At 42.4% G+C, this 24,165-nt stretch overlaps 1 protein-coding gene across 1 annotated transcript in view; it reads right to left on the bottom strand.

Moving 5' to 3' along the window:
• pde4ba (phosphodiesterase 4B, cAMP-specific a) overlaps positions 1 to 24,165 on the bottom strand; it is a 671,909-nt gene that overhangs the window by 634,943 nt on the left and 12,801 nt on the right. Inside the window, exon 2 of the mRNA XM_078218430.1 lies at positions 16,981 to 17,096. The gene's annotated coding sequence lies outside the window, so the exon portion shown is untranslated. The remainder of the gene's footprint in view (positions 1 to 16,980; positions 17,097 to 24,165) is intronic.

The following is a 24,165-nucleotide window of genomic DNA, read 5'->3' as shown; positions in this document are numbered from 1 at the left end:
CTAAAATCTGCTCAGAAGGAAGATAAGCAACTGCTAGCCCTGTTCACTCATGCCCCAAATGCCCTCTTTCTATCACTTCAAAGTCATCAGCTCACACCTTCAGTAACTTCCATGCAAAAATTGCAAAAAATCTAAAGGACAAGTCTAACTAATGACTGATGTTGCCTAGATGCTCTGGCATAGCAAATTATGGCCCAATGTTTGGGATGTAAAATTGAATTGATACTCTGAAAACGTTTCTAGATTTATAACACTCCATTCCCTTCAATCACACAAAAGACTTCAGAGTTATATCTGCATTTGATCATGTCTCAGGAGATTGAATAAGTTGCCTGGAAGCTGATGGTAAAAACAGCAGGACTGCTGGACCAAACTGCACTTTTGTTATGTACCTGTCTTGCTTTTTAATCCTCTGGCTTTCCACAAATCGAATCTTGAATTGAATCAAATTATGAAGAAAACATACCAAAAGCTCACAAGGTAAGTAGAATAGTGTTTGCATATCATGTTCCTCATTCCCAATTACACCAGACATAGTATTAAATTTAGTATTAAACCTTAACTCTCTTGAGCACAAATTATATTTCTGCACTGAATAATTATTGTCACAATATGAGTATAATTGACATTTTACCTTTAATTAATTATATTATGGAAAATAGAACGACAATCAAGAGATGTCTCCATGGGTGGGATAAGAGATTGTATTACAAGGAATGTTGAAACAACATATTTTTTGACTGTCGGCTTAAGCAACTGCATTTATAACTATTGTGGCCAAACAGGCCATCTAAAATGGCGATTTGTAAAGCACTCTGGGACAATTGGACAGGATATGTTTCATCTCCAGGATGAAAGAGACTTTCTGGTCACACTGGGTTGTGTACCAGACATGAGGGCGCCGTAGCCCCTTGTTTGGGGGGAAGGTGTGAACTCTATGTGCCTCCAGCACCTACAGGCATGGCCATTGGGTACACACCCAGAGATCGGTGTGGCAGCACCTGATTGGACTCTTATCGATCAGGGTGATCAAGCCCTGATCGATTGATTGACAAGAATCAGGAGACCGCCCAAAAGGACACGAAACCAGGGAGGGATAAAAGCTGCTGCACAACAGCAGAAGCTCTCTCTTTCTTGCTTTCCCTCTCCCTCTCACGCGCTCTCTCTCTTGCGCTCTCTCGCTCTCTCTCGCTCTCTCTGACTCCACGAACGAGCTACAACACGGTGAACATCGCCAGCGACGACCAGCACGAGGAGAGCCACCACACCGGAGAAGGAAGGAAGGCCTGAGCCAGAGTGCCAGACCAGACCAAAGGACCAGACTACGCAGAGGACGACCGAGACCAATGCACAGATAAAGGCCAATATCTGCTTGGGTACTTGCCAGTCACGCAAAGTTAAGTTAAGGTCTTATATTGGACTTGAACTTTAGTATTTTCCTGTAAGATAACTTATCGTTGGTTGGGTGGGTGATTATTGATTGTGTGGGTTTAAATAAATATTGGTTGTACTAATAAGACGTCTACTCGTAGTTATTTGTCCACCGTATAAGGGTTAAAACAGACTATGCGGCAGATAAGAGGCAGCACTACTGTGGGTCTGATTGAAACTTTTCTTGGAACAAGTGCCATGTATCAGAGTGAAAATCCACAGTTAATTGAATTTTGGATCATAGGTTGTGAAATAAACCAGTTGAGGCAATTAAATAGATTTATAAAAGCAAATTAATTCTTAACTCATCTGGAAAACATAATTCTTTTAGACCCAAATTTTCTTGACATGACAGAGACTTTTACCCATCCGTGTGTTCCCACCAGCGCCGATTACATTTTTCTGAAGGAATAGGGCTACTTTTAATACTTAGGACTGCATTTCAGTGAGAATTCTGTTGCTGAATGGGTCTCCAATACTGGGAGGGAGGAATATTGAATAGACTGCTGCGGTTTCAAAGGGCGATATTCCTGTCGATCACTTAGACCACTTAGTGTTCAGTCCACAAACATGACCTTAGCTTCCCATGGCCTGCCATTTTATTCTTCCATCTTGCTCTCACCCTGACATTTCTGTTCTTGGCCTGCTGCACTGTTCCTGTGAGGTTCGACGTATGCTTTCAATTAAGCACTTTACAGCTTTCTGGGATCAGTATTGACTTCAACTATTTCAGACCTTTGGCTCTGTAAGACTAACTCTTGGTAATTCAATCTCTCCTGTTTTTCATCCTATCAGAGGGGAGGTGGTGGCACAGTGGTAATGTCACTGGACTTGTAATCCAGCGGCCCAGGCTAATGCTATGGAATAGGAGCTCAAATCTCACCAAAGCAATTGGTGGAATTTAAATTTAATCAATAAATAATTAATAACCCTGGAACTAAAGGCTCGTCTTAGTAACCGTGACCATGGCAACTATCACTGATTAATGTAAAACCCACCTGGGTCACTAATGCCCTTTAGGGAAAGAAATCTGCTGTCCTTACAATCCTGTCTGGCTTACATGTGACTCCAGATCCACAGCAATGTGGTTGACTCTTAAATGGTCTAACAAATGACTACAAAAATCACAATTTCGTAGCACTGGAAATTACAACAGCAGACCCAATTTGTCGATCCTGCAAAGTCCTCCTTATGAACATCAGGGGGCTTATACCCAAACTGCCACAGCTGTCCCACAGACTAGTCAAGACCTGACATAATCATACTAATATAATCATTCCTAGTTAAACTGCTGAGAGTTGGAAGTGAAGCAGGTGCAGGCACTTAATTGTTTGGGAGGCCAAAAGTCAACTTCTTGATGGTAGGATCAAACTATGGTGTTAAGTTGTTGGCGGATTGAGCTTTTTAATACATTTGCATATCATGTATGCTCAATAAAAGACAACCTTGCCAGAATTAAGTGTACCTTTCCAATTACATACCAATAAACAGAAAGCGTATTTTTCTATTGTTAGCACTGTTCAACTACTGGAAATAAGGCATTGATGACCAAAACGGCACCTTATCACCCAGCATCAAATGGGCTAGCGGAGAGAGCAGTCCAGACGTTAAAGGTTGGGTTGGAAAAACAGCCAGCGGCCTCATTAGAGACGAAACTCTCAAAGTAGTTATTTGACGATAGGACCACTCCACACACCATCACAGGAACTGCACCAGCAGAGTTACTGATGGGCAGACTGAGCCTGTTGTTGCCAAATCTGGGAGGAAAGGTGGAAAGACACCAGGATGCCCAATGCAGGGGCCATAACAACATTCGCCGAGAGAGGCACTTTGAAGCGGGGGAGAGTGTTTGGGTCAGAAATTATGCAAATGGATCCACCTAGGTAACCGGAACAGTCGAGTCCAGGACCGGACCGGTATCCTACCGAGTGCGCGTAAGCGAGGCAATGGTAAGGAGACACCTGGACCAGGTCTGGGCCTCAAGCTCTCCACCCGTTCCAGAGCTGAGTCCGCCCTGCAGCCCTCCTGATGAGCAGAGTCCCCCTCGACTAGCCAGTGCCGCCTCCCCTGCACCCTTGATGGGGACCTCAGGGTCCGAAATGGACACAGGGGATGAAGCGGCAGCGATTCCCCTACCACCTGAAGTGGACAAGGAACCAGACCTCCGGTGTTGACGGCGGAAGGGACTGGCACCCAACCGTTCCACACTACCGACATCAGAGGCCAAGTTGGAGGATCCTGACCCGGCGCTCAAGCAGAGGAAAAGACCCTTGAGGGAAGCAAACCGAGGGGATTCCTCGGACTTGGTGGGGGAGAGGAGTGTGATGACTTCAGCCAGGCTAATGAGGTTGACTTGCTAGAGTATGAACTACCTGTTGAGTCTTAATTGATGGTTAAATCAGGGAGCCTCGTGCTCCCTATTTAAAGCAGGTGTGTCAGACTCCTAGCCTGCATTCAGCAGGGAGCAACTGGAAAGCTGGTTGTGTACAGATGTGTGGTGTAAATAAAGTAACTTGGTGACGGGACTTTTCACCTCCGTGGAGTTATTACACCCTCCTTCATGTTATGTTGCACTCCCACCTACTAAATAGGATAGACTTTGATCAGATTTAGCAACTCAAAACTGGACATCTATGAGGCGCTGTTGGCCATCAGCAGCAATGGGCCATTGTGCTCAATCACAATCTGCAACCTCATGGCCCAGCATAACTCCCACTTTATCATTATCACTGAGCCAGGGAATCAACTCTGATTTAATGGAGAGTGAAGGAGGGCATGCCAGGAGCAAGACATATCAACTTGGTGAGGCTAGAACACAGGACTACTTGCATGTCAAAAACAGCAGAAGCAGCAGGCATCAGATACAGCTAAGTGATCCCACACCAACAGATCAGATCCAAGTTCTGCAATCCTGCCACATCCAGTCATGGATGATGGTCAACAACGAACTCGAGGAGGTGGCTCCACAAATATCTCCATTCTCAAATGAGGGGAAGCCCAGGGCATTGTACAATAGATAAGACTGAAGCATTTGCAAACTTCTTCAATCAGAACTGTCGAATGGACAATCCACCTCAGCCTCCTCCAGAGGTCGCAAGCATCACAGATGTCAGTCCTCAACCAATTTGAACTACTCTACGTGATATCAAGGAACAGCCGAAAGCAATAAATGGTGCAAAGCCTATGGACCCTGACAACATGCCGGCAATGGTTAGGGTTAGGGTGATCCAGAATTAGCTGTGCCCCTATTCAAATTGTTTCAGTATAACTACAACAGTGGCATCTAATCAGCAATGTGTAAAATTTCTCAGGTACACCCTGTCGGCAAAAAGCATGATAAATCCAACCCAGCTAATTATAATTCCATCAATCCAGTCTCAATCGGCAGCAAAGTGATGAAAGATGTCATTGAGAAAGCGGTCAAGCAGTACTCGCACAGTAATATTCTGCTCACCAACATTCAATTTGGAGTTTGTCAGGGCCACTCAACTCCTGAGCTCCTTACAGCCTTGGTTCAAACATAGACAAACGAGCAGAACTCAAGAGGTGAGGTGACAGTGACTGGCCTTGATATCAAGACAGCAATGACCAAAAGTGGCATCAAGGAACCCTAGCAAAAGTGAAATCAATGGGAATCAGGGGGAAATCTCTCTACTAATTGGAGTCATGCCTAGCACAAAGTAAGATAGTTGTGGTTGTTGGAAGTCAATTCTAAAATTAATCTCAAATTAAGGGGTAGGAGATCGTGGTGTAATGGTATTGTCACTGAGCTGGTAATCCAGAGGCCCAGACTCCAGGGACATGGGTTTAAATCTCACCATGGCAGATGGTAGAACTTAAATTCAACTAATAAAACAATCCAGAATTGAAAGGTTAACTCAGTAACGTTGAATATGGGCCTAAGATAAATTGTCATTAAAACTCATCTGGTTTTCTAATGTCCTTCAGGGAAGGAAATTTACCATCCTTACTTGGTCCAGTCTACATGTAATTCCAAATCCACAGCAATTTGGATAATACTTAACTACCCTTAGAAAATGGCCTAGCAAGCCAATATTGAAGGGTTCAGTTCAAAGGCAAATAGGGGTGTGGAACAACTAGAGTTGCAATGTGAGCTTTAATGCACTGATTGATTGTCAGTCAGGCTAGCAGAGTGGCACATGTGTGTAGTTAACTGTCAGTCACCTGGTACATTCTCCATGGCAACATCCCTACCAATCACAGTCTACTTGCCAACCAATCAACACTTGCTTTTCGTACAGTATAAATTGTTGTTTTCCCCTTACATCAGTATTTGTGCGAAATGTCCTGATGAGTGCAAGATGAAATAAACAAAGTAGGTGCCAAGTGTGTTTGACAAGACGTGCTAGATACCAACAATCACAGCCAAAACAAGCGTTTATGTTGGCAGCAGAAAATTATAAAAAGTGAGAGAAATAGAGACGAATCAAAAAGGTTTCATAGGGACAAGTCAATGTAATTTCAAAGCAACTGACCACATTCTAGAATCAACAGTGGTAACCAAGTATGGGTAGATTATTTAGATCTTCTCTCATGTGAGACTGACAGGCTAGCAAGATCAAAGCTCATAATAATTGAAAAAATTTACAATAATTGTCCAGATGGAGTGAAAATTGCCTCAGCAACAAAAGACAGTGGTTAGTTATAATTGGAAAGTGCCCTGCTTGTGAAACACTCAGCTTAACTAATGCTGGCCTACAAAAACCTGTTCTAGGATTAATGGTGTCCACAATGTTTGTGAATGATATGGGAAAGGATGTACTCAGTGATATTACTAAATTTGCCTTTGTTCAAAACTTGTTGTGGGCAGGAAGAAAGGAAATCAATCAGGAGACCATGATCATAATGGTTTGAAAAAGTGTAATATCGATAAATGCAAATAAGACAAAATAGACAATTCAGAATGGGTTAAGAGAAAAATACTAAATATTCTGCAAATTTCAATAACATAGAAAGCTGGAAGTACTCAGCATTTCAGGCAATATCATTAGAGAAATCAAAGGGGGGCTGTTAGCTTGATGGTAATGTTCCTAAGTTAGTAATTAAGAGACTTGGACTAATATTCCAAGGACGAGAGTTCAAGTTCCACTACAGCAGCTGGGGGAATTGTAATTAAATTAATTAATGAATTAAAATAAAAACCTTTGGCAGGAATTTCCAGTTGTGGTCACAGTCAGACAAAATTTGGATAGGTAGCCAAAAGTCCATTGACATGGGACCCGAAAATCCCGGCTCTAATTTCAGCAATGATCGTGAAACTATCCCTTTGTCATTAAAATGCATGTGGCTCACCAATGTCCTTCAGGGAAGGAAATCTACAATCCGGTTGGTCTACAGGCGATTCAAAACTCACAGCAAAATGGTTGATTCTTAACTGCCCTCTGAAATGGCCTAGCGAGCAAAGGAAAGAAGCCCCGTTCTGTACCTTGGTGACCTTGTTATCAGTCGCTGAAAGTAAGCACGCAGGTACAGCAGGCAGTAAAGAAGGCAAATGGTATGTTGGCCTGCATAGCAAGAGGTTTTGAATATAGGAATAGCATCATTTTACTACAACTGTAAAGGGTGGTGGAGAGGCCACACCTGGAGTATCGTGTGCGGTTTTGGTGTCCATATCTGAGGAAGGATGTCCTTGCTGTAGAGGGAGTGCAGTGAAGACTTACCAGGCCGATTCCTGGGATGGCAGGTCTTTCATATGAGGAGAGACTAGGTCAGTTAGGATTGTATTCACTGGAATTTAGAATGAGAGGGGATCTGATAGAAACTTATAAAATTCTAACAAGATTTGACAGGGTAGATTCAGAAAGAATGTCCCCGATGATGGGGAGTATAGAACTAGGGGTCATAGTTTGAGTATAAGGGGTAACTACCTTTTAGGACTGAGGTGAGGAGAAATTTCTTCATCCAGTGGTGAATCTGTGGAATTCACTAGCACAGAAAGTAGGTGAGGCCAAAACGTTGTGTGATTTCAAGAAGAAATTAGATATAGCTCTTGGGGATAAAGGGGTCAAGGGATATGGGAGGAGAAGGTGGGATTAGGGTATTGAATTTAATGATCAGCCATGTTCAAAATGAATGGTGGAGCAGGCTCAAAGGGCCTACTGCTTCCATGTTCTATGCTTCTATGTTACACAGAGCAATTCAAGAAGGCAGCTTATCATCACCTTCCAAAGGCAATTAAGGGAAAACAATAAATGTTGGCCTTGCCAGCAACACTCACAACCCAAGAGCAATTAAAATATCAGTTTATATTTTGATTGTCAAGCCTGCGAGATATTACCAATGAACAGAACAAGAGAGAGGAGCATGAGAATTACATGGGAGGTTCCTAACTAGAAAAGAGATCGTAAAATGGCAGAAATGATGTTAGCATGAGACAATAAAGGCATAATCAAGGAGTATAATTTAACTTTTATGCTACAAAGGCAAGTCACTCAGGTCAATAAGTTCATATTATATTTTGTGCCTCAAAAAGCCTTCTGCCATTAATTATTCATCTAACACCAATAACACATACGTCTATTCATTTTCACCCTCATGTGTTTATCCAGCTTCCCTTTAAGTGCATCATAGAGAATTGGGCAGAAAGAAAACGATGTATGAAAAATTGTTAAAACAGGGCTGGCTCTTGCTGTCCAGGTGAATAGTAGGCAGTGTCAAATGCAGTGGTTCCCAGACTGTAGGTCGCAATCCCAGCTGAGGTGCAGAAACAGTAATTAGGTTCATGAGTGCTCCCTCCTCTGAGACTGCATCCTGTACCAAGGCAGTGTCTGGCCCTGCCCTTTCCTTGCTCATCTTTCCAACTCAGGACTTTTATTTTCTTCTCAAGACCATTTTAAAATGTTGCCTGTATGTACGTGTGTGAGGAATGGCGGGGCATGTATATTGGACAGAGGGGCATGTGTGTGCATGGGACAGAGGGGCGTGTGTGTATGGAATGGAGGGGTGTATGTGTGTGTGTGTCCGTATGTCTGGGATGGAGGGGCACTTGTGTATATGCGTGGGATGGAGGGCAGCGTATGTTTTTGCGTGGGATGGAGAGGTGCGCGTGTGTATATTTTTTGGGAGATGAGAGTGGCTGATTAGTATGTGTGTATGGGAACAGGCAGAGGTGCTTCACCCAACTGTCATTGGGAAATATAGAGAGCTTGACTGAAACCTCAGTGGCCAGTAGCTGTCACACATAACTTTCTATACGTATTCAGAAGCACTCCATATTCCACGGCTTGGGTGGTGCACGGCTCTGCTTTTAGGTAAGTAACTTACCTTGTGAATTATTTTAAAGTTAAATTGGGTATAGCAGAATGTACCGCGAATCTACAACCTCTAGGACTACAAATACTATTATGTGCCATTTGAAATTCTCATTTGAAAATTATAAAGTTTCTTTCATTCGTCTCGCATTTAAAATTAATCATGTCAAGATGGCCCTGAAGGAATCTTGGTGAGATGTTATTATAGAATGCTGAATGCCAATGTGAGCATCAATAGTATCCACTGTTCCCTGGCCAGGGTCCATGAGCTGGTGCAGCTTGGATGAGGTAAGGGATTGGTGAGCACATAAAATAACATTCTTGCAAAGCTCTTTAAAATCATTGGTTTTCATACAATATATTATGTTGATCTATAATACACTAACTTTAATAATTATATACTGAATGTGCTGCTCTATCGTTGCTTTGTTTTTGTTGGCATCTGAGGTCATGATAATTTTCAAGTGTTAAATGGGGTCACATTGGAAATAGTTTAGGAAGCGCTGACCTAGAGGATATTACAAGGGAGTGGAAAACTTTATTTTTAGCAGCCTTGTGGTTTGCCTAATTCTCATCCTTGTCTTCATTAGAGCAGCACTGGCAGAACTGAAAAGTGATGCTATGAGCCATGGGAAGAGCGAAATTCCCTTTTTGTTTCTAAGCAATTCAGCTGTGCCTATCACCAAATAGACTTGCAGATTTAGGGAACTAGTGCACATAAATATTTAGGGATGAAGAAGGTACACATGGGGCTTACAAAGCCACATCACTGAAACTAATGGCTGCCAAATTCCAGGAACTACAATAATTCAACAAAAAAAAATCATATTTGTCTCTTTGAGCCCACTGTTAAAATGTATAAACAGAAATGTTCAAAAAATGGATGACATTAGTGATTTGTGTTGGCTGAGTGATAGCACTCTCACCTCAGAAAGAAGAGTGTGGGTTCACTCGAGACTTGACAGCATAATCCAAACTAATCACTCACCTGATGAAGGAGCGATGCTCCGAAAACTTGTGATAACAAATAAACCTGTTGGATTTTAATCTGATGTTGTGAGACTTCTTACTGTGCCCACCCCAGTCCAGCGCCGGCATCTCCACATCAATCCAAACTGACATCTTCATGCAGTACCAAGGAAGCACTGCATGTTGGAGGTACCATCTCTTGGATGGGATCTTAAAACAAGGCCTTGTCTGTCCTCTATACTACAGTGGATATAAAAAAATCTATGGCACTATTCATGGAGGAGCAAGTGAATTCTCCCAGTGTCTCAGCCAATATTTACTCCTCAAACAACACCACGTAAAAAATAATGGCCCAGATTTTGCAGTCAGTGGCAAAGCAAGAGAGCTTTCCGCAGACCTTGAAGAAACAGGCACAGTGGTTAGCACTGCTGCCTCACAGCTCCAGGGGCCCAGGTTCGATTCCCGGCTTGGGTCACTGTCTGTGTGGAGTTTGCACATTTTCCTCGTGTCTGCGTGGGTTTCCTCCGGGTGCTCCGGTTTCCTCCCACAGTCCAAAGATGTGCGGGTTAGGTTGATTGGTCATGCTAAAATTGCCCCTTAGTGTCCTGGGACGCGTAGATTAGAGGGATTAGCGGGTAAAATATGTAGGGATATGGGGGTAGGGCCTGGGTGGGATTGTGGTCGGTGCAGACTCGATGGGCCGAATGGCCTCTTTCTGTACTGGAGGGTTTCTATGATTTCTATGAAACCTTAGCTGTACTTGACTGCAATAATTCAGGAAGCTCGACTGGAAAGAAACAGTATTTATTGTTAAACATAAAGTAAAGCTACTGCTCCAGGGAATACATACACAAGTCACAACCGGGACAATCACTTTGCAGATCCTTCCCGGTGACTGACTTATAAAGGGCTCAGGTGACGAGTTCCACGTGGGCAGACAATTGCATGTTACCAAGGGAACTCATATTCAATGAGCCCCACTGGGAGATCAATTAGAGATTCCTTATGGAGCTTATGGGGGTTATCACACCCCTCCCCCCTCCGAGTTTGACAGTTTCCTCTCACTCCTATGGTGATGGGGCCATATTTGTCACTTGGCCCATGGTCTTGTTTCTGTTGTTAGCATGGTCTGGTCAGAGTGCGTATACCAAGTGCACAAAAATCTCTCCCTTGCGGAATGCTGAAATGCCACTCCAAGGGGCTTGTCCTCGGTGGCAATCTCTGACTGCAACTCTGTCCCAGCGTCTCTGAGGTGGAATCCTCATAGACCTCTCTTGGGCTGTGGGTGGAGTCTCCCATCCGCAAGCTGATGTATAAGGTGCCAATGGTGCACCTGTCCAGTGCAGCAGGTGCCCCGTGGAGGGTTCCCGATAGCAGAGGTAATCAACATTATTTTTATAGTCTTCTCCGTGTATGACACTGGTCCAGGCTGAGAGAGGACAACGCTTGGATGCCTCCTTGTCACCAATATAACTCAGGAAGCCCGACCAGAAAGGAATAGAATTTTTTGTTAAACATAAAAGGGAAGCTACTACTCCGTGGCGTACATACATAAGTCCCCATTGGGACAATCCCTCTACAGATCCTTGCCAGTATCTGCCTTATAAAGAGAACAAAGAACAAAGAACAATACAGCACAGGAACAGGCCCTTCGGCCCTCCAAGCCCACGCCGCTCCCTGGTCCAAACTAGACCATTCTTTTGTATTCCTCCATTCCCACTCCGTTCATGTGGCTATCTAGATAAGTCTTAAACGTTCGCAGTGTGTCCGCCTCCACCACCTTGCCCGGCAGCGCATTCCAGGCCCCCACCACCCTCTGTGTAAAATACGCCCTTCTGATATCTGTGTTAAACCTCCCCCCACCCCACCCCCCCCCCTCACCTTGAACCTATGACCCCTCGTGAACGTCACCACCGACCTGGGAAAAAGCTTCCCACCGTTCACCCTATCTATGCCTTTCATAATTTTATACACCTCTATTAGGTCACCCCTCATCCTCCGTCTTTCCAGTGAGAACAACCCCAGTTTACCCAATCTCTCCTCATAACTAAGCCCTTCCATACCAGGCAACATACTGGTAAACCTCCTCTGCACTCTCTCTAAAGCCTCCATGTCCTTCTGGTAGTGTGGCGACCAGAACTGGGCGCAGTATTCCAAATGCGGCTGAACCAACGTTCTATACAACCGCAACATCAGACCCCAACTTTTATACTCTATGCCCCGTCCTATAAAGGCAAGCATGCCATATGCCTTATTCACTACCTTCTCCACCTGTGACGTCACCTTCAAGGGTCTGTGGACTTGCACACCCAGGTCCCTCTGCGTATCTACACCCTTTATGGTTCTGCCATTTATCGTATAGCTCCCCCCTACATTAGTTCTACCAAAATGCATCACTTCGCATTTATCTGGATTGAACTCCATCTGCCATTTTTTGCCCAAATTTCCAGCCTATCTATATCCTTCTGTAGCCTCTGATAATGTTCCTCACTATCTGCAAGTCCAGCCATTTTCGTGTCGTCCGCAAACTTACTGATCACCCCAGTTACTCCTTCTTCCAGATCGTTTATATAAATCACAAACAGCAGAGGTCCCAATACAGAACCCTGCGGAACACCACTAGTCACAGGCATCCAGCCGGAAAAAGACCCTTCCACTACCACCCTCTGTCTTCTGTGACCAAGCCAGTTCTCCACCCATCTAGCCACCTCCCCCTTTATCCCATGCGATCCAACTTTTTGCACCAACGTACCTACAAAGAGCTCAGGTAACGAGTTCCACCTGAGCAGGTAATTAATTACCTGTTATCAGGGGAACTTGTAGTCACTGAACCCCACAGGAAGATCAATCAGAGATTCCCCCTGGGGTTATCACATGATCATTACGTCTCTCAACTTAACTTCAAGCAATGTTTAATACAGATTCCCAGCACGAGCTGCAGTGATGTTATCAATCTACCCATGCAGCCAATTGCATTAAAGAATTCACACATACAGCCAACCAGGAAATGAAAAGCATGAATAATCAAATCACGATTTTAAAAATTTACTGAGAGTAAAATATAGCTTGGAACATATGACAGAATTTGAATCATGCACAAACATTAAATGTTAAAATTGAAATAGACATGGACATGGTGAGGGGGGGGGGGGGGAGAGATCCACTGTGTGGCCTGTGGCAAGGCCGTGATGACAGACTGCAACTTCAATATTTCCATGTTAATCTGCTCTTTGGCTAAATACTGAAGTTGTGGTCAGATTCAGAGGGTTAATGATGAATACATTGACAGTTTGCCATCAAAAACGCTGCAATTTCTGGTGCCATTATTGTGTTGCTGTTTGTGAGACCTCACTTTGCACACAGTGGCTACTGTGTTTCCTTATATTTCAAAAGTATAAAGTGCTTTGGAAGATCGAGGTTGTGAAAGGCACTTTTTCCCTTGACAATCACATGCAATATACTTGTTCGTCTGGCAAAGATCCTGTAAATCCTTGGAATGAGCAGATCGGTTGAATAGAATTTTGGAGCTGTACCTATTTTCTCTACCTGTCCACACCATGGACTTTGGTTGCAGATATGGCTGCACAATTCACAGAGCTGTTTCAAAAACATCCTGAGGTTCGTCATCCAGCTCAATGCTGAACCTCTGGGATGATCTGGCTTTTCTTTAATGCTATTTCATTAATCAGACTTCCCTTATAGATTTCCAATATTCCTCACTCTTCCAAAAATATTACATATAGCAAAATATTCCCAATGAATATTCCTATTCCTACAGCCTTCAGAAAATTGCTGTCCAATTAACTTTAAATACAGGACTTTCTACATGTATTGAAAAATATAGGTAGCCATTTCTTAAGCAGTGATAAAATACATTTTTAAATGGCTCCACCTTTACTTTAAATAAATAATGCTGCCTTGCCAGTGTTGGTGCACACATATTTGGAAAATCCATCCCATGCATTACCAAAATGGTTGTCACCTGCTCTAACAGTATTTACATTTGTACAAGTGTAAAGGCCTTTCCTACACTTTGACAAGACAATACCAGTAGATCAATAATCTCAGCTGACTGACTGTAACCTGAAGACACCTCATATGCTAGATTTAGCCTAATGTATTTAATATTGGATTAGAAATTTGTGTACAATGTCTACAAAAATCAAAATGACTGGAAGGGTATGGCACAGATTAGAGAGTGGTCTCCTAAGATGGGCAGTGATAGGATTGATGGGATGGCACTCAGCTCAAACCATGAGAGATGGAGAGATTCGTAGGATTATCCAGGCTTTGGTGAGGTGAGTCTAGGCCATGATCTTCACCATGACATCTCTCTGAAGCAGCAGTTGGTCAGAAGCTTCCTGTCCTTCTCCTTCATCATAAGGGAATCTGCTTACTCATTCTTGGCTCATGTCCTACTTTATGCCAAGTCCATCACAGCAAGCAACTCGACAAAAAAAATCTAGAGGAACATAATGCTAAGGCAGAGAAAGTGGGCAGGAACTTCTTCCTCAAAAGGCAATGACAACATGATGATGATAATGACATTAATGAAACAGAAGATCAGGATGAAGAATTCCCACAAGAGTCTCTCAATGTTGTCCAGGTTCCTCAACCCAAATTTTCACTGTAGTGTCCTCGGTCACTTGTTTTCACACTTCCACTAGCTCAGATCCTATCACTGGGTACGAGGGCAAAAGGGGCTGTGTGAAAGAAACACTGCGCGGATAGTCCGTGGATGTAGGACCAGATTATTCAGATTTCCCAATGGAAGAAATAGTATATTTCAGTACTTGGTTTTGAAGTTGCCAAATTCATATTTCTTTGGTATTTGTCTGAAAAGAAAGTGTTTTGAAGAAAATAACTTCTCTAGCAAAGACTAATCTCTGGGGGATGTGCAGCAATAGACATCAGTGACAGCAGAATCTCTAGCCCTCATTTGTGGCAACATCAACAATGGTCAGGCTGCCACTGCGCTGAACGGCCCAGGCGCGTGCCCTGCTGGAATCAACGATCAGCTCTTCTGACAGTGAAGAGCACTTCTTGCTTTGGTGTTGTCTTGGTGGTTTGTGTTGTGTGCGTGTCTCTTTCACATTCTGGTTCATTTGTTTCAGCACCACACTAGCAATGGGCAACGCTTGGATGCAGCACATTTAATCAAATTCCCATTTCTGAAGTTATTTACATTTTTTTAGTGCACAAACTGCAACATTTGATGGAGCAAAAGACTTGTTTCACTATCCAGGATCTACAAATCATAGTGGATCATATGTGGGAATAGCAAAATGACCATGTTGGAATAAAATGAGATAAGGAATGAAGGAGAGAGAGGGAAGAAGAGTGAATGAGCGGGAAGGAAGAAGAGTGAAGGAGAGAGGGAGGAAGAAGAAAGAGAAAAAAGTCTTTCTGCTTTCTAGGAAGGCTCAGAGACTTGAAAAAAAAGTGCAATGTTTAAAAGATGAGGACAGACTGAACAGCTGTGGAGAAAAGAGGAAGTACTTCAAGCATAAAAGGCATGAAATGATTCTATCAGCAGTCAATCTCACATCACCTCTGGAATTCATGTTTGGACCAACAATGTAAAGGAGGTCTGGAGCAGAATTATCTTCTTTGAACCTAAACTGCAAGGCACTAATCAACAGATTATTGTTGAGTAAATGAAAACTTGATAGCACTGTCAATGTCACCTCCCTTTATTTTGTTGATAATCTCCTGCATACCTGCAAAATATTCCACTTTGTTGGGTAGATCTGATGTTGCAACTACTTTGGAACAGCTTGATTAGTGGGGCAGCCGGTTCTGGAGCACAAGTGTTCAGCATTATAACTGGGATATTGTCAAGCTCCCTAAAAACTTTGCTGTATCCAGTACACTCAGTCATTTCTTGATATCACATGGAGTGGATCAAATTAACATAAATGATGGTGGAGACCTCAGGAGAAGGCTGAGATGCATAATCTACTCGGAACTTTTGGCTGAAGATGGTTGCAGATTATCCTGTCTTGTCCTTTGCTGATGTGATGTTTATGTAGCTTCCTCCTCCCTTTAGTAGTTCCATTCATTACTGGATGTGACAGGACTTAAATGGTTTGATTTGATCTTTTGCTGCGGGCCCGGCTCCTCCCTAGCCACTGGTAAAATTGCAGCAGAAGTGAGGAGGCACCATTGATATAGTTCCTAATTTTATTTCTCCCCCACCAACCTCCAGATGGGAGAAACTGTAAAATTCTGACATGTCTCTAGATCATTAATCCAGGTCTCCAGAAACATAGCCACAATGCTACTGTACCCATGAACCAGTCTCAGCCAGTGTGATTTCAGAACAAACTGAATTTTTTTCTGCTGAAATAGTAATACATTTGTTCTGTGCTAAAACGGTTGTTACATCTGCTTGACCTGGAAACTGGCCATTTTTGTGCAGTCATTTACTGGATATTTGCCATTGCTCAAAAATAATCTGCAATGTTTCAGCTGTAGACAGTATAGCAGCATCGACACAGATGTTAAAATTGCAGACATAAGCGTACAAAATACACACAAATAGGACTCTTTTGAAAGTGGTTAATAAGCAACAATAAAAACGAACAACCACTGTAAAGATATGAAGTTAATACAACTATGATCTTGACATTGTCTAAAATCCATTTTCCACAAAAATCAGCCAAAACAGTAAAGAAGAAATATTCCATGTCATAAATTTCTCACACCTGATCACTTGAGTTTATAGACAAAGATGCTTGAAAGTGCTAAACAGAGTTGTTGTTTCAATATCAAGAAGCTTTACTGGAATTCCAGAAAACAAATTGAATAAAAAATAAAATATTGGCAGAGTTGTACTATAGTTGATGAGCATAAGTGAATTGTGCATAAAATAGTGTAATTTGGAGTCAACATGTAACAGAAATGTTCATAGGACAACATTTTTTCTCAAAGGCTCATTGTCAAGTTGCGTGCTTACTCATTAAGTCACCAGAAGTAGTTAACTTTCTGAAATAGTAAGGAAATAATAGACAGTGATTCAGAGGTGTAGTACAAGCACAATATTTACTTGGTTGTACAATGTTTATTTCTAGCCACAATTTCATCACATCCAATAGAATTATTCAAGATTAAACTGACAGAGCAAAATTGCAAGATGCATCACAAAAGGATGAAGTGACTGATAGAATGCCACTTAATTTGAAGCCAGTATGTTCTATACAATGAAACGGGACGCACACTCTAAACTTGAAGTGCTAGTTGTCATGCATAGCATGGGTGAGTTTAATGGTGCTTGGAGCATTAGCCGTGTGCATGGCTGGTCACTTACTTTTCGATAGGCTTAAAGGTGAAATAAACGTCTGTCAGTGGCAAGATTCATTGGACTTCATTCATGAGGTGACTCTAGCCTCGCCATTACAAGATGACAAAAGTCTTTTTGAGGGCCTAAAAGAAAGAAAAACAAGTATATTACTGAGTATTGAGACTGGAACACTGGTGTTATGGTAAAAATCCAGTTTGAAATTTACACCTGAAACAGGGGGAATTCACTTTTGAGTTGCTAGTCTAACAGCAGATATTCACATTTTGATTTCACTGGAATGGTGCAGTTGAACATAATCTGTCAACTAAGAATTAGCCTTTTCATTCCACCAACTTTAGAAAAATATTTTTTTTAAAGTAAGCTTTTTTAAAATTAATTTTAGAAGCTGTAGGCATCACTGGCTAGACCAGCATTTATTGCCCATCCATGGCTGCCCTTCAGAAGCCAGTGGTGAGCTGCCTTCTTGAACCACTACAGTCCCTGAGATGTAGGTACACCCACAGTGCTGCTGGCAAGGAACTCCAGGATTTTGACCCAGTGACAGTGAAGGAACGGCGATATATTTCCAAGTCAGGACGATGAATGACTTGGAGGGGAACTGCCAGGTGGTGGGGTTCCTAGGGATCTACTGCTCTTGTCCTTCTAGATGGTAATGGTCGTGACTTTGGAAGATGTAAGGAAACCTGATGGTGAGTTCCTGCAGTGATTCTTATAGATGGTACATAAGGCTACCACTGGTTCGTTGGTGGTGGAAGGATTGAATGTTTGCAGAAGGGGTAGCAATTAAGCAGTCTTTGTCCTGGATGCTACCAAGCCACTTGTGGTGATGGACATCCAAGTCCCTCACCCAGAGTTCATTCTGCACCCTAGCTACCCTCAGTGCTTCCTCCAGGTGTTGTTCCACATGGAGGAGTACCGATCTATCAGCTGAGGCGGGACAGTATTTGATAATCAATAGGAGATTTCCTTTCCCAAAAGAAAGAGAACTTCTGGAATCCATAAATTAAAATCACATTACAAATAATAATGGACTAAACACTGCATCCCACAGCTTCCTATCCTGTAACAGAAGACAACTAAGGTTGTGAATGTAAAACACCACCATTTCCTTGATTCTGCAAATGCAACATTACTCCTCAAACCCTGCACAGAATTAGTCTTTACTTTTATCTCCTTGCAGAATCAGAATGTGCCCCATCACACTAATAGTATATTAGACAAATTTGTTCTGCTCCTGTTCAAAGTAGTCCTCCAATTTCTAACATAGTACTAAACAGTATTAAGCTACAGAGGGAAACACGTCAAAATCAATAAGATCCACTCAAATACTTAATACAATTCAGTGCACCAACAGTGCAAAATATTTAAAACTGGTCCATTTAATTAAGTTTATAACCAAAAGTATAAGTAAAATTTAGAGGACAAAAACATGTAAAATGAAAGATGCATCCAAGCTACCCTTACTTGAAAAACCCTGACAAAGTTTAAAGAAGCTATCCTTTTCAGACTAAACAAGAAAAATGTTGGTTCAGTGGACAAATAAATATTTTTTTGACTATGTTACATATATTAAGCACTAAATCTAGGATATACCACCATGACACTGCATGCAAAGCCAGAAATTGAGGCACCAGAATTGTACTGAGCCTAGCAAATAACATTCAGGAAAACTTTCCAGTCTCTACCTAACATGCAAGTTACCATCATGACAGGTGAATATTCAAGGATTATCTGGGGGTTATGAAACCTAAATATCATATTTGTATTGGACGACATGTACTGTAAATTTGTATTCTAGTTGCTGTGTGATTACACTTGGTGGCACAGTGGTTAGCACTGCTGCCTCACAGCTCCAGGGACGATTCCAGTCTTGGGTGACTGTCAGTGCGGAGTTAGCACGTTCTCACCATTTCTGCGTGGGTTTGCTCTGGGTGCTCCGGTTTACTCCCATTGACTCCAAAGAAGTGCAAGTTAGATGGATTGGCCATGCTAAATTTCCCCTTCACGTCCCAACATATGTAGGTTAGGGGGATTAGTGGGGTAAACACGTGGGGTTATGGGGATATGGCCTGGGTAGGATGCTGTGTTGGAGAGTCAGTGCAGGCTCGATGGGCCAATGATCTCCGTCTGTATTAGAGGGATTCTATGATTTTAACTTGAGAGAAAAATGCATACTTGGAATAAAACATTACCTTGTAGGGATACACATTGTCACCTAACATTTTTGTGGTTCTCAAAATGGGGACAGTGATGTTACTTACAATTGGACTTTGAAAATCTCAACTGCCTAACCTTTCACTCTTCATTCACTACAACAGTTCTGAAGTTGCAAATTTCCTCAACCAGTCCTTAACTTGTACCTTTGATGTCTTTACCTCAGCAAAAGCCTTTATTCTATTCCATTATTTCACATCTTCTCTGCTATTTCCCCCACCAATACCGCATTAAGTTCATGGCACACAGTTCAGAATGTATCTGGTGCAGAACTGTTGAACCTCAAATCTTCCATCCTCTAAACTTCAGGTCATCCAAACTCTGCCTTCATCACAGCCTGTACCAGGTACAATTCACCAATTGACCCTTCCCTAATGACCTACATTAGCTTCTAGTATATTGAAATGGAGGCTAGATGGTACTATACTCCTCGTTGTTTGAGTATTTCCAATCTGCAATTGATTTAATTATCTTTTGTCGGTCCTTTCATGATTGTAAGACACTAAGAAGTTTTGTGGAACAAAGGGACTTTGGTGTGTTTGTCCACAGGTCTCTGAAAGCAGAAGGGCATGTTAGCAGGGTGGTGAAAAAGGCTTATGGGACTCTTGCCTTTATCAGTCAAGGCATAGATTACAAAAGCAGGGAAGTCATGTTGGAGTTGTACAGAACTTTGATGAGGTCACAGCTACAGAACTGTGTGCAGTCTGGTCACCACATTATTGGAAGGATATGATTACACTGGAGGGGGTGCAGAGGAGATTCACCAGGATGCTGCCTGGGATGGCACATTTAAGTTATGGAGAGAAATTACGTGGGCTAGGGTTGCTTTCGTTGGAGCAGAGAAGACTGAGGGGCAACCTGTCGAGATGTACAAGATTATGAGGGACATGGACAGAGTGGATAAGGAGCAGCTGTTTCCCTTAGTTGAAGGGTTAGTCACGTGGGGACATAGGTTCAAGGTGAGAGGCAGGAGGTTTTAGGAGGATGTGAGGAAAAACGTTTTTACCCAGAGGGTGGTGACGGTCTGGAATGTGCTACCTAGGAGAGTAGTAGAGGTGGGTTGCCTCACATCCGTTAAAAAGTATCTGGATGAGCACTTGGCACATCATAATATTCAGGACAATGGTCCAAGTGCTGGCAGATGGAATTAGTTGGGAGTTCAGGTGTTTCTAATGTGTCGGTGTGGACTCGATGGGCCAAAGGGCCTCTTCTGCGCTGTATGACACTATGATTCTATGATGAAGATACTGATGCAGGATCAACATTGGAATTCACAGAACTGGCAGTTCATGTCACTGTTGATGCCTGAGGCAACTATGCCACCTCTGCTTGGCATAGATGAATCTCAAAACATGCTGAACCAAGTTTCAGTGCATGCCTTCACATGGTCCAGTCGCTTCCAAATTTCTTTTCTCAAAAGTGGTGGTCAGCAACGCAGAAGATTTAAAAGTTTTTTTTAAAAAAGAGTGTCCTTGTATCATTCATATTGTTTCCTTGATATTGTTGGCCCTGAGACAATGTCCCCGTGAAGATCTGTTTGGGGATTCTGAAGTCATCTATGCAGGAGAGGCGGCCTGTCAATCTTTTGGAGGATGGTCTCCATGCTATTGAAAATAGTTTGATGGAGGACTGTGTTGTTTGTGATTTTGTCCAGCCACCTCATTCTCATGGTGAACCTCAGCTGCCCTTGATTGAAGCATTCAGAGCTTTGATGAGGTGCCTGTAGCAACTCAAGATTTTTTGCCATACAGCAGGGTGATTCAGACAATGGCACAGCAGATTCTGATTTTAATCTTCAGCTTAATGTCTTGCTGCTTTCAGACACAATCATGGAATCAGCAATAGGTGGAACAAGTTTTCAAGATGAGTGTACTGCTACCAAGATATGAGAACTTTTGAATAGCCTTGAAACTGGTGCCATCAACAGTTCTGTCTGGTGTTTCATTGTATGTGCCTGGTGCTGATCGAAACAAAACCCACCTTGGTCTTGGAGAACAAAGATTTTGGCAGCACTCTCAAATTTGTTTGCCTTACAATCAGATGAGGAGTGGTTGAATGGCTTCCTAATTTTCCCTCATCTAACCGGGACATGTTTTTTGCCTGAAAACTTTAGACTTGCCAATTTGGTAAGCACTGATTTGTCCAATCCTTGAAGCATTCTTTAAAAGCTTCAAGGAGAACAAGGTTCATTGTTATGTCATGCGAATAGCTTTTTCTCATCTTATAGAAACACTACTCATGCGACTACCCAAAGTTCACCTGTATTACTACTCTTAAAGAGAAAGTTGAGAACTATGTTTGATTTGTTATGAACTCCAGAAACTTCAGATATAGTAGAGCATCCACAGCAACCTCAAGTTGATAGACCAGAAAGGAGGGCAAAGCAACGTTCATTTCAACAAGGAAATTGAGAGCTAGCTTGTTATTATGCCCTAAATGAGAAACTTGATTTGATTTATTATTGTCACATGTATTAACATAGTGAAAAGTATTGTTTCTTGCATGCTATACAGACAAAACAGACAGCCAGTGGGCTGATGTTTAATTTAGATAAAGGCGAGGTGATGCATTTTGGTAGATTGAACCAGGGCAGGACTTAGTTAATGGTAGGGCATGGGGGAGAGTTACAGAACAAAGAGATCTAGGGGTACATGTTCATAGCTCCTTGAAAGTGGAGTCACAGGTGGGCAGAGTGGTGAAGAAGGCATTCAGCATGCTTGGTTTCATTGGTCAGAACACTGAATACAGGAATTGGGACATTTTGTTGAAATTGTACAAGACATTGGTAAGGCCACACTTGGAATACTGTGTGCAGTTCTGGTCACCCTATTATAGAAAGGGTATTATTAAACTAGAAAGAGTGCAGAAAAGATTTACCTGCTACCGGGACTTGATGGTTTGGGTTATAAGGAGAGGCTGGATAGACTGGCACTTTTTTTCTCTGGAGCGTAGGGGGCTGAGGGGTGATCTTATAAAGGTCTATAAAATAATGAGAGGCATAGATCAGCTAGATAGTCAATATCTTTTCCCAAAGGTAGGGGAGTCTAAAACTAGAGGGCATAGATTTAAGGTGAGAAGGGAGAGATACAAAAGTGTCCAGAGGGGCAATTTTTTCACACAGAGAGTGGTGAGTGTCTGGAACAAGCTGCCAGAGGTAGTAGTAGAGGCGGGTACAATGTTGTCTTTTAAAAAGCATTTCGGTAGTTACATGGGTAAGATGGGTATAGAGGGATATGGGTCAAATGTGGGCAACTGGGATTAGCTTAGGGCTTTAAAAAAAAAGGGCGGCATGGACAAGTTGGGTCTAAGGGCCTGTTTCCATGCTATAAACCTCTATGACTCAATGACATACCATTCATAGAGAAGGAAACAAGAGAGTGCAGAATGTGGTGTTACAGTCATAGCTAAGGTGTAGAGAAAGATCAACTTAATGCAAGGTAAGTCCATTCAAACGTCTGACAGCAGCAGGGAAGAAACTGTTCTTGAGTCGGTTGGTATGTGACCTCAGACTTTTGTATCTTTTTCCCAAAGAAAGAAGGTGGAGGAGAGAATGTCTGGGGTGCGTTGGGTCCTTAATTATGCTGGCTGTTTTGCCGAGGCAGCGGGAAGTGTAGGCAGATGGGAGGCTGGTTTGCATGATGGATTGGGCTACATTTACGAGCTTTTGTAGTTCCAGCCATAGTTTTAGCAAACACCGGTCCAATTTCTCACACAGTTCAACCGAAGAACAACTAGTTTGGCGACACCAAACTATGGAAGACTTGATTGAATAGGAATTGCCTGATGATTGTGTCTTTGCTACTATACTGCGTGAGAATGATGCAGAAATAGTTCCAAGATGTGTCTACTGAAGTTCCAAATCGTACTTCCAGAGTCAGGGACAGCCAAATTCCAGAACATTGTATATAACTCAAGAGGAATAGAAATCCTCCTGGTTGACTGTGTATAATGATTAATGGTGCATATTACTGTGTCTAGGGCATTATTGATCCTATGTATAACATCATAGCAATTTGTTGTCATGACCACAGAAGTAAAGCAGAAAGAATGTTGTATAGTTATATCATTGCATGATTGCTTTAAGAGCCAGTCACATGATTTGGTAGTGATGTCATTGGGATATTTCACAGGCTCCTGCTCAGTTTCAGTTTCTACTCTGTACAGATAACAGCTCCTTCAATAAACCTCATTGTTATTTTGAATGTGTGTGTGCAAACCATATATTTTCTCTTTTTGTGTAAAATCCACAACTCCTAACATAGTTAGGACATTCCAATCCTGATGCTTCCAATTTAAAGATCTCGATGGCTGATTTAGTTGTTCTTCGGGATGGTAGAGCAGAATTATTTTTTTTAAGAGATGTCTATCTGCAGCGGGGTTATCCCTCATAGCCCCAGTCAGCAACATGTTCGAAGCTTACAAGATGGAGAGAGGTGGAGACAGGAAGAACCCCATTCAGGTCTGTCTTCTCTCTCAACATCTCAGCTTCTTGTCCTCTGAGAGACAGTGCTTAAACATATAAAGGTTGGCTTGACTTCCTCTGTCCAATTGCACAGAAAATCCAAATAGAGGTAATTGCCAGTGTATTCCAAAGATTGTCTAGCAAGCTCTCCTAGCCATACTCCCGTGTTCAAGTGATTAGGCTCAATGGTTCAACTTCAACAATTGAATACCTCAGGTGACTGCCTTCATATCTTGCTAATGGGACACGAGTGGTGGGTCCCTCACATTTCCCGGAAGTCAATGTCTTGATGGGCTTTGCAGACATACTCTTCCAATGGATTGGAACATGGAGTATACAGTAATGTAAATTAGGATAGCCATCTTTAGTTGCAAGCTTTAGTATCTGTGTTTAAAAAGGTCTCCATTTTTAAAAATTCAACTCAAGTGGACAATTAAAAGTCATTTGAAGCATATTTTCATGACATTTGCGATAGTTTGGAATGCCTTCCTCATTTTGGGCAGCTAAGTACAGTT

The sequence above is a fragment of the Mustelus asterias genome, chromosome 8 (assembly GCF_964213995.1).
Source record: "Mustelus asterias chromosome 8, sMusAst1.hap1.1, whole genome shotgun sequence".
Taxonomy (NCBI): domain Eukaryota; kingdom Metazoa; phylum Chordata; class Chondrichthyes; order Carcharhiniformes; family Triakidae; genus Mustelus; species Mustelus asterias.
The sequence above is the reverse complement of the archived record's forward strand: the minus strand, read 5'-3'. Positions and strand labels throughout refer to the sequence as shown.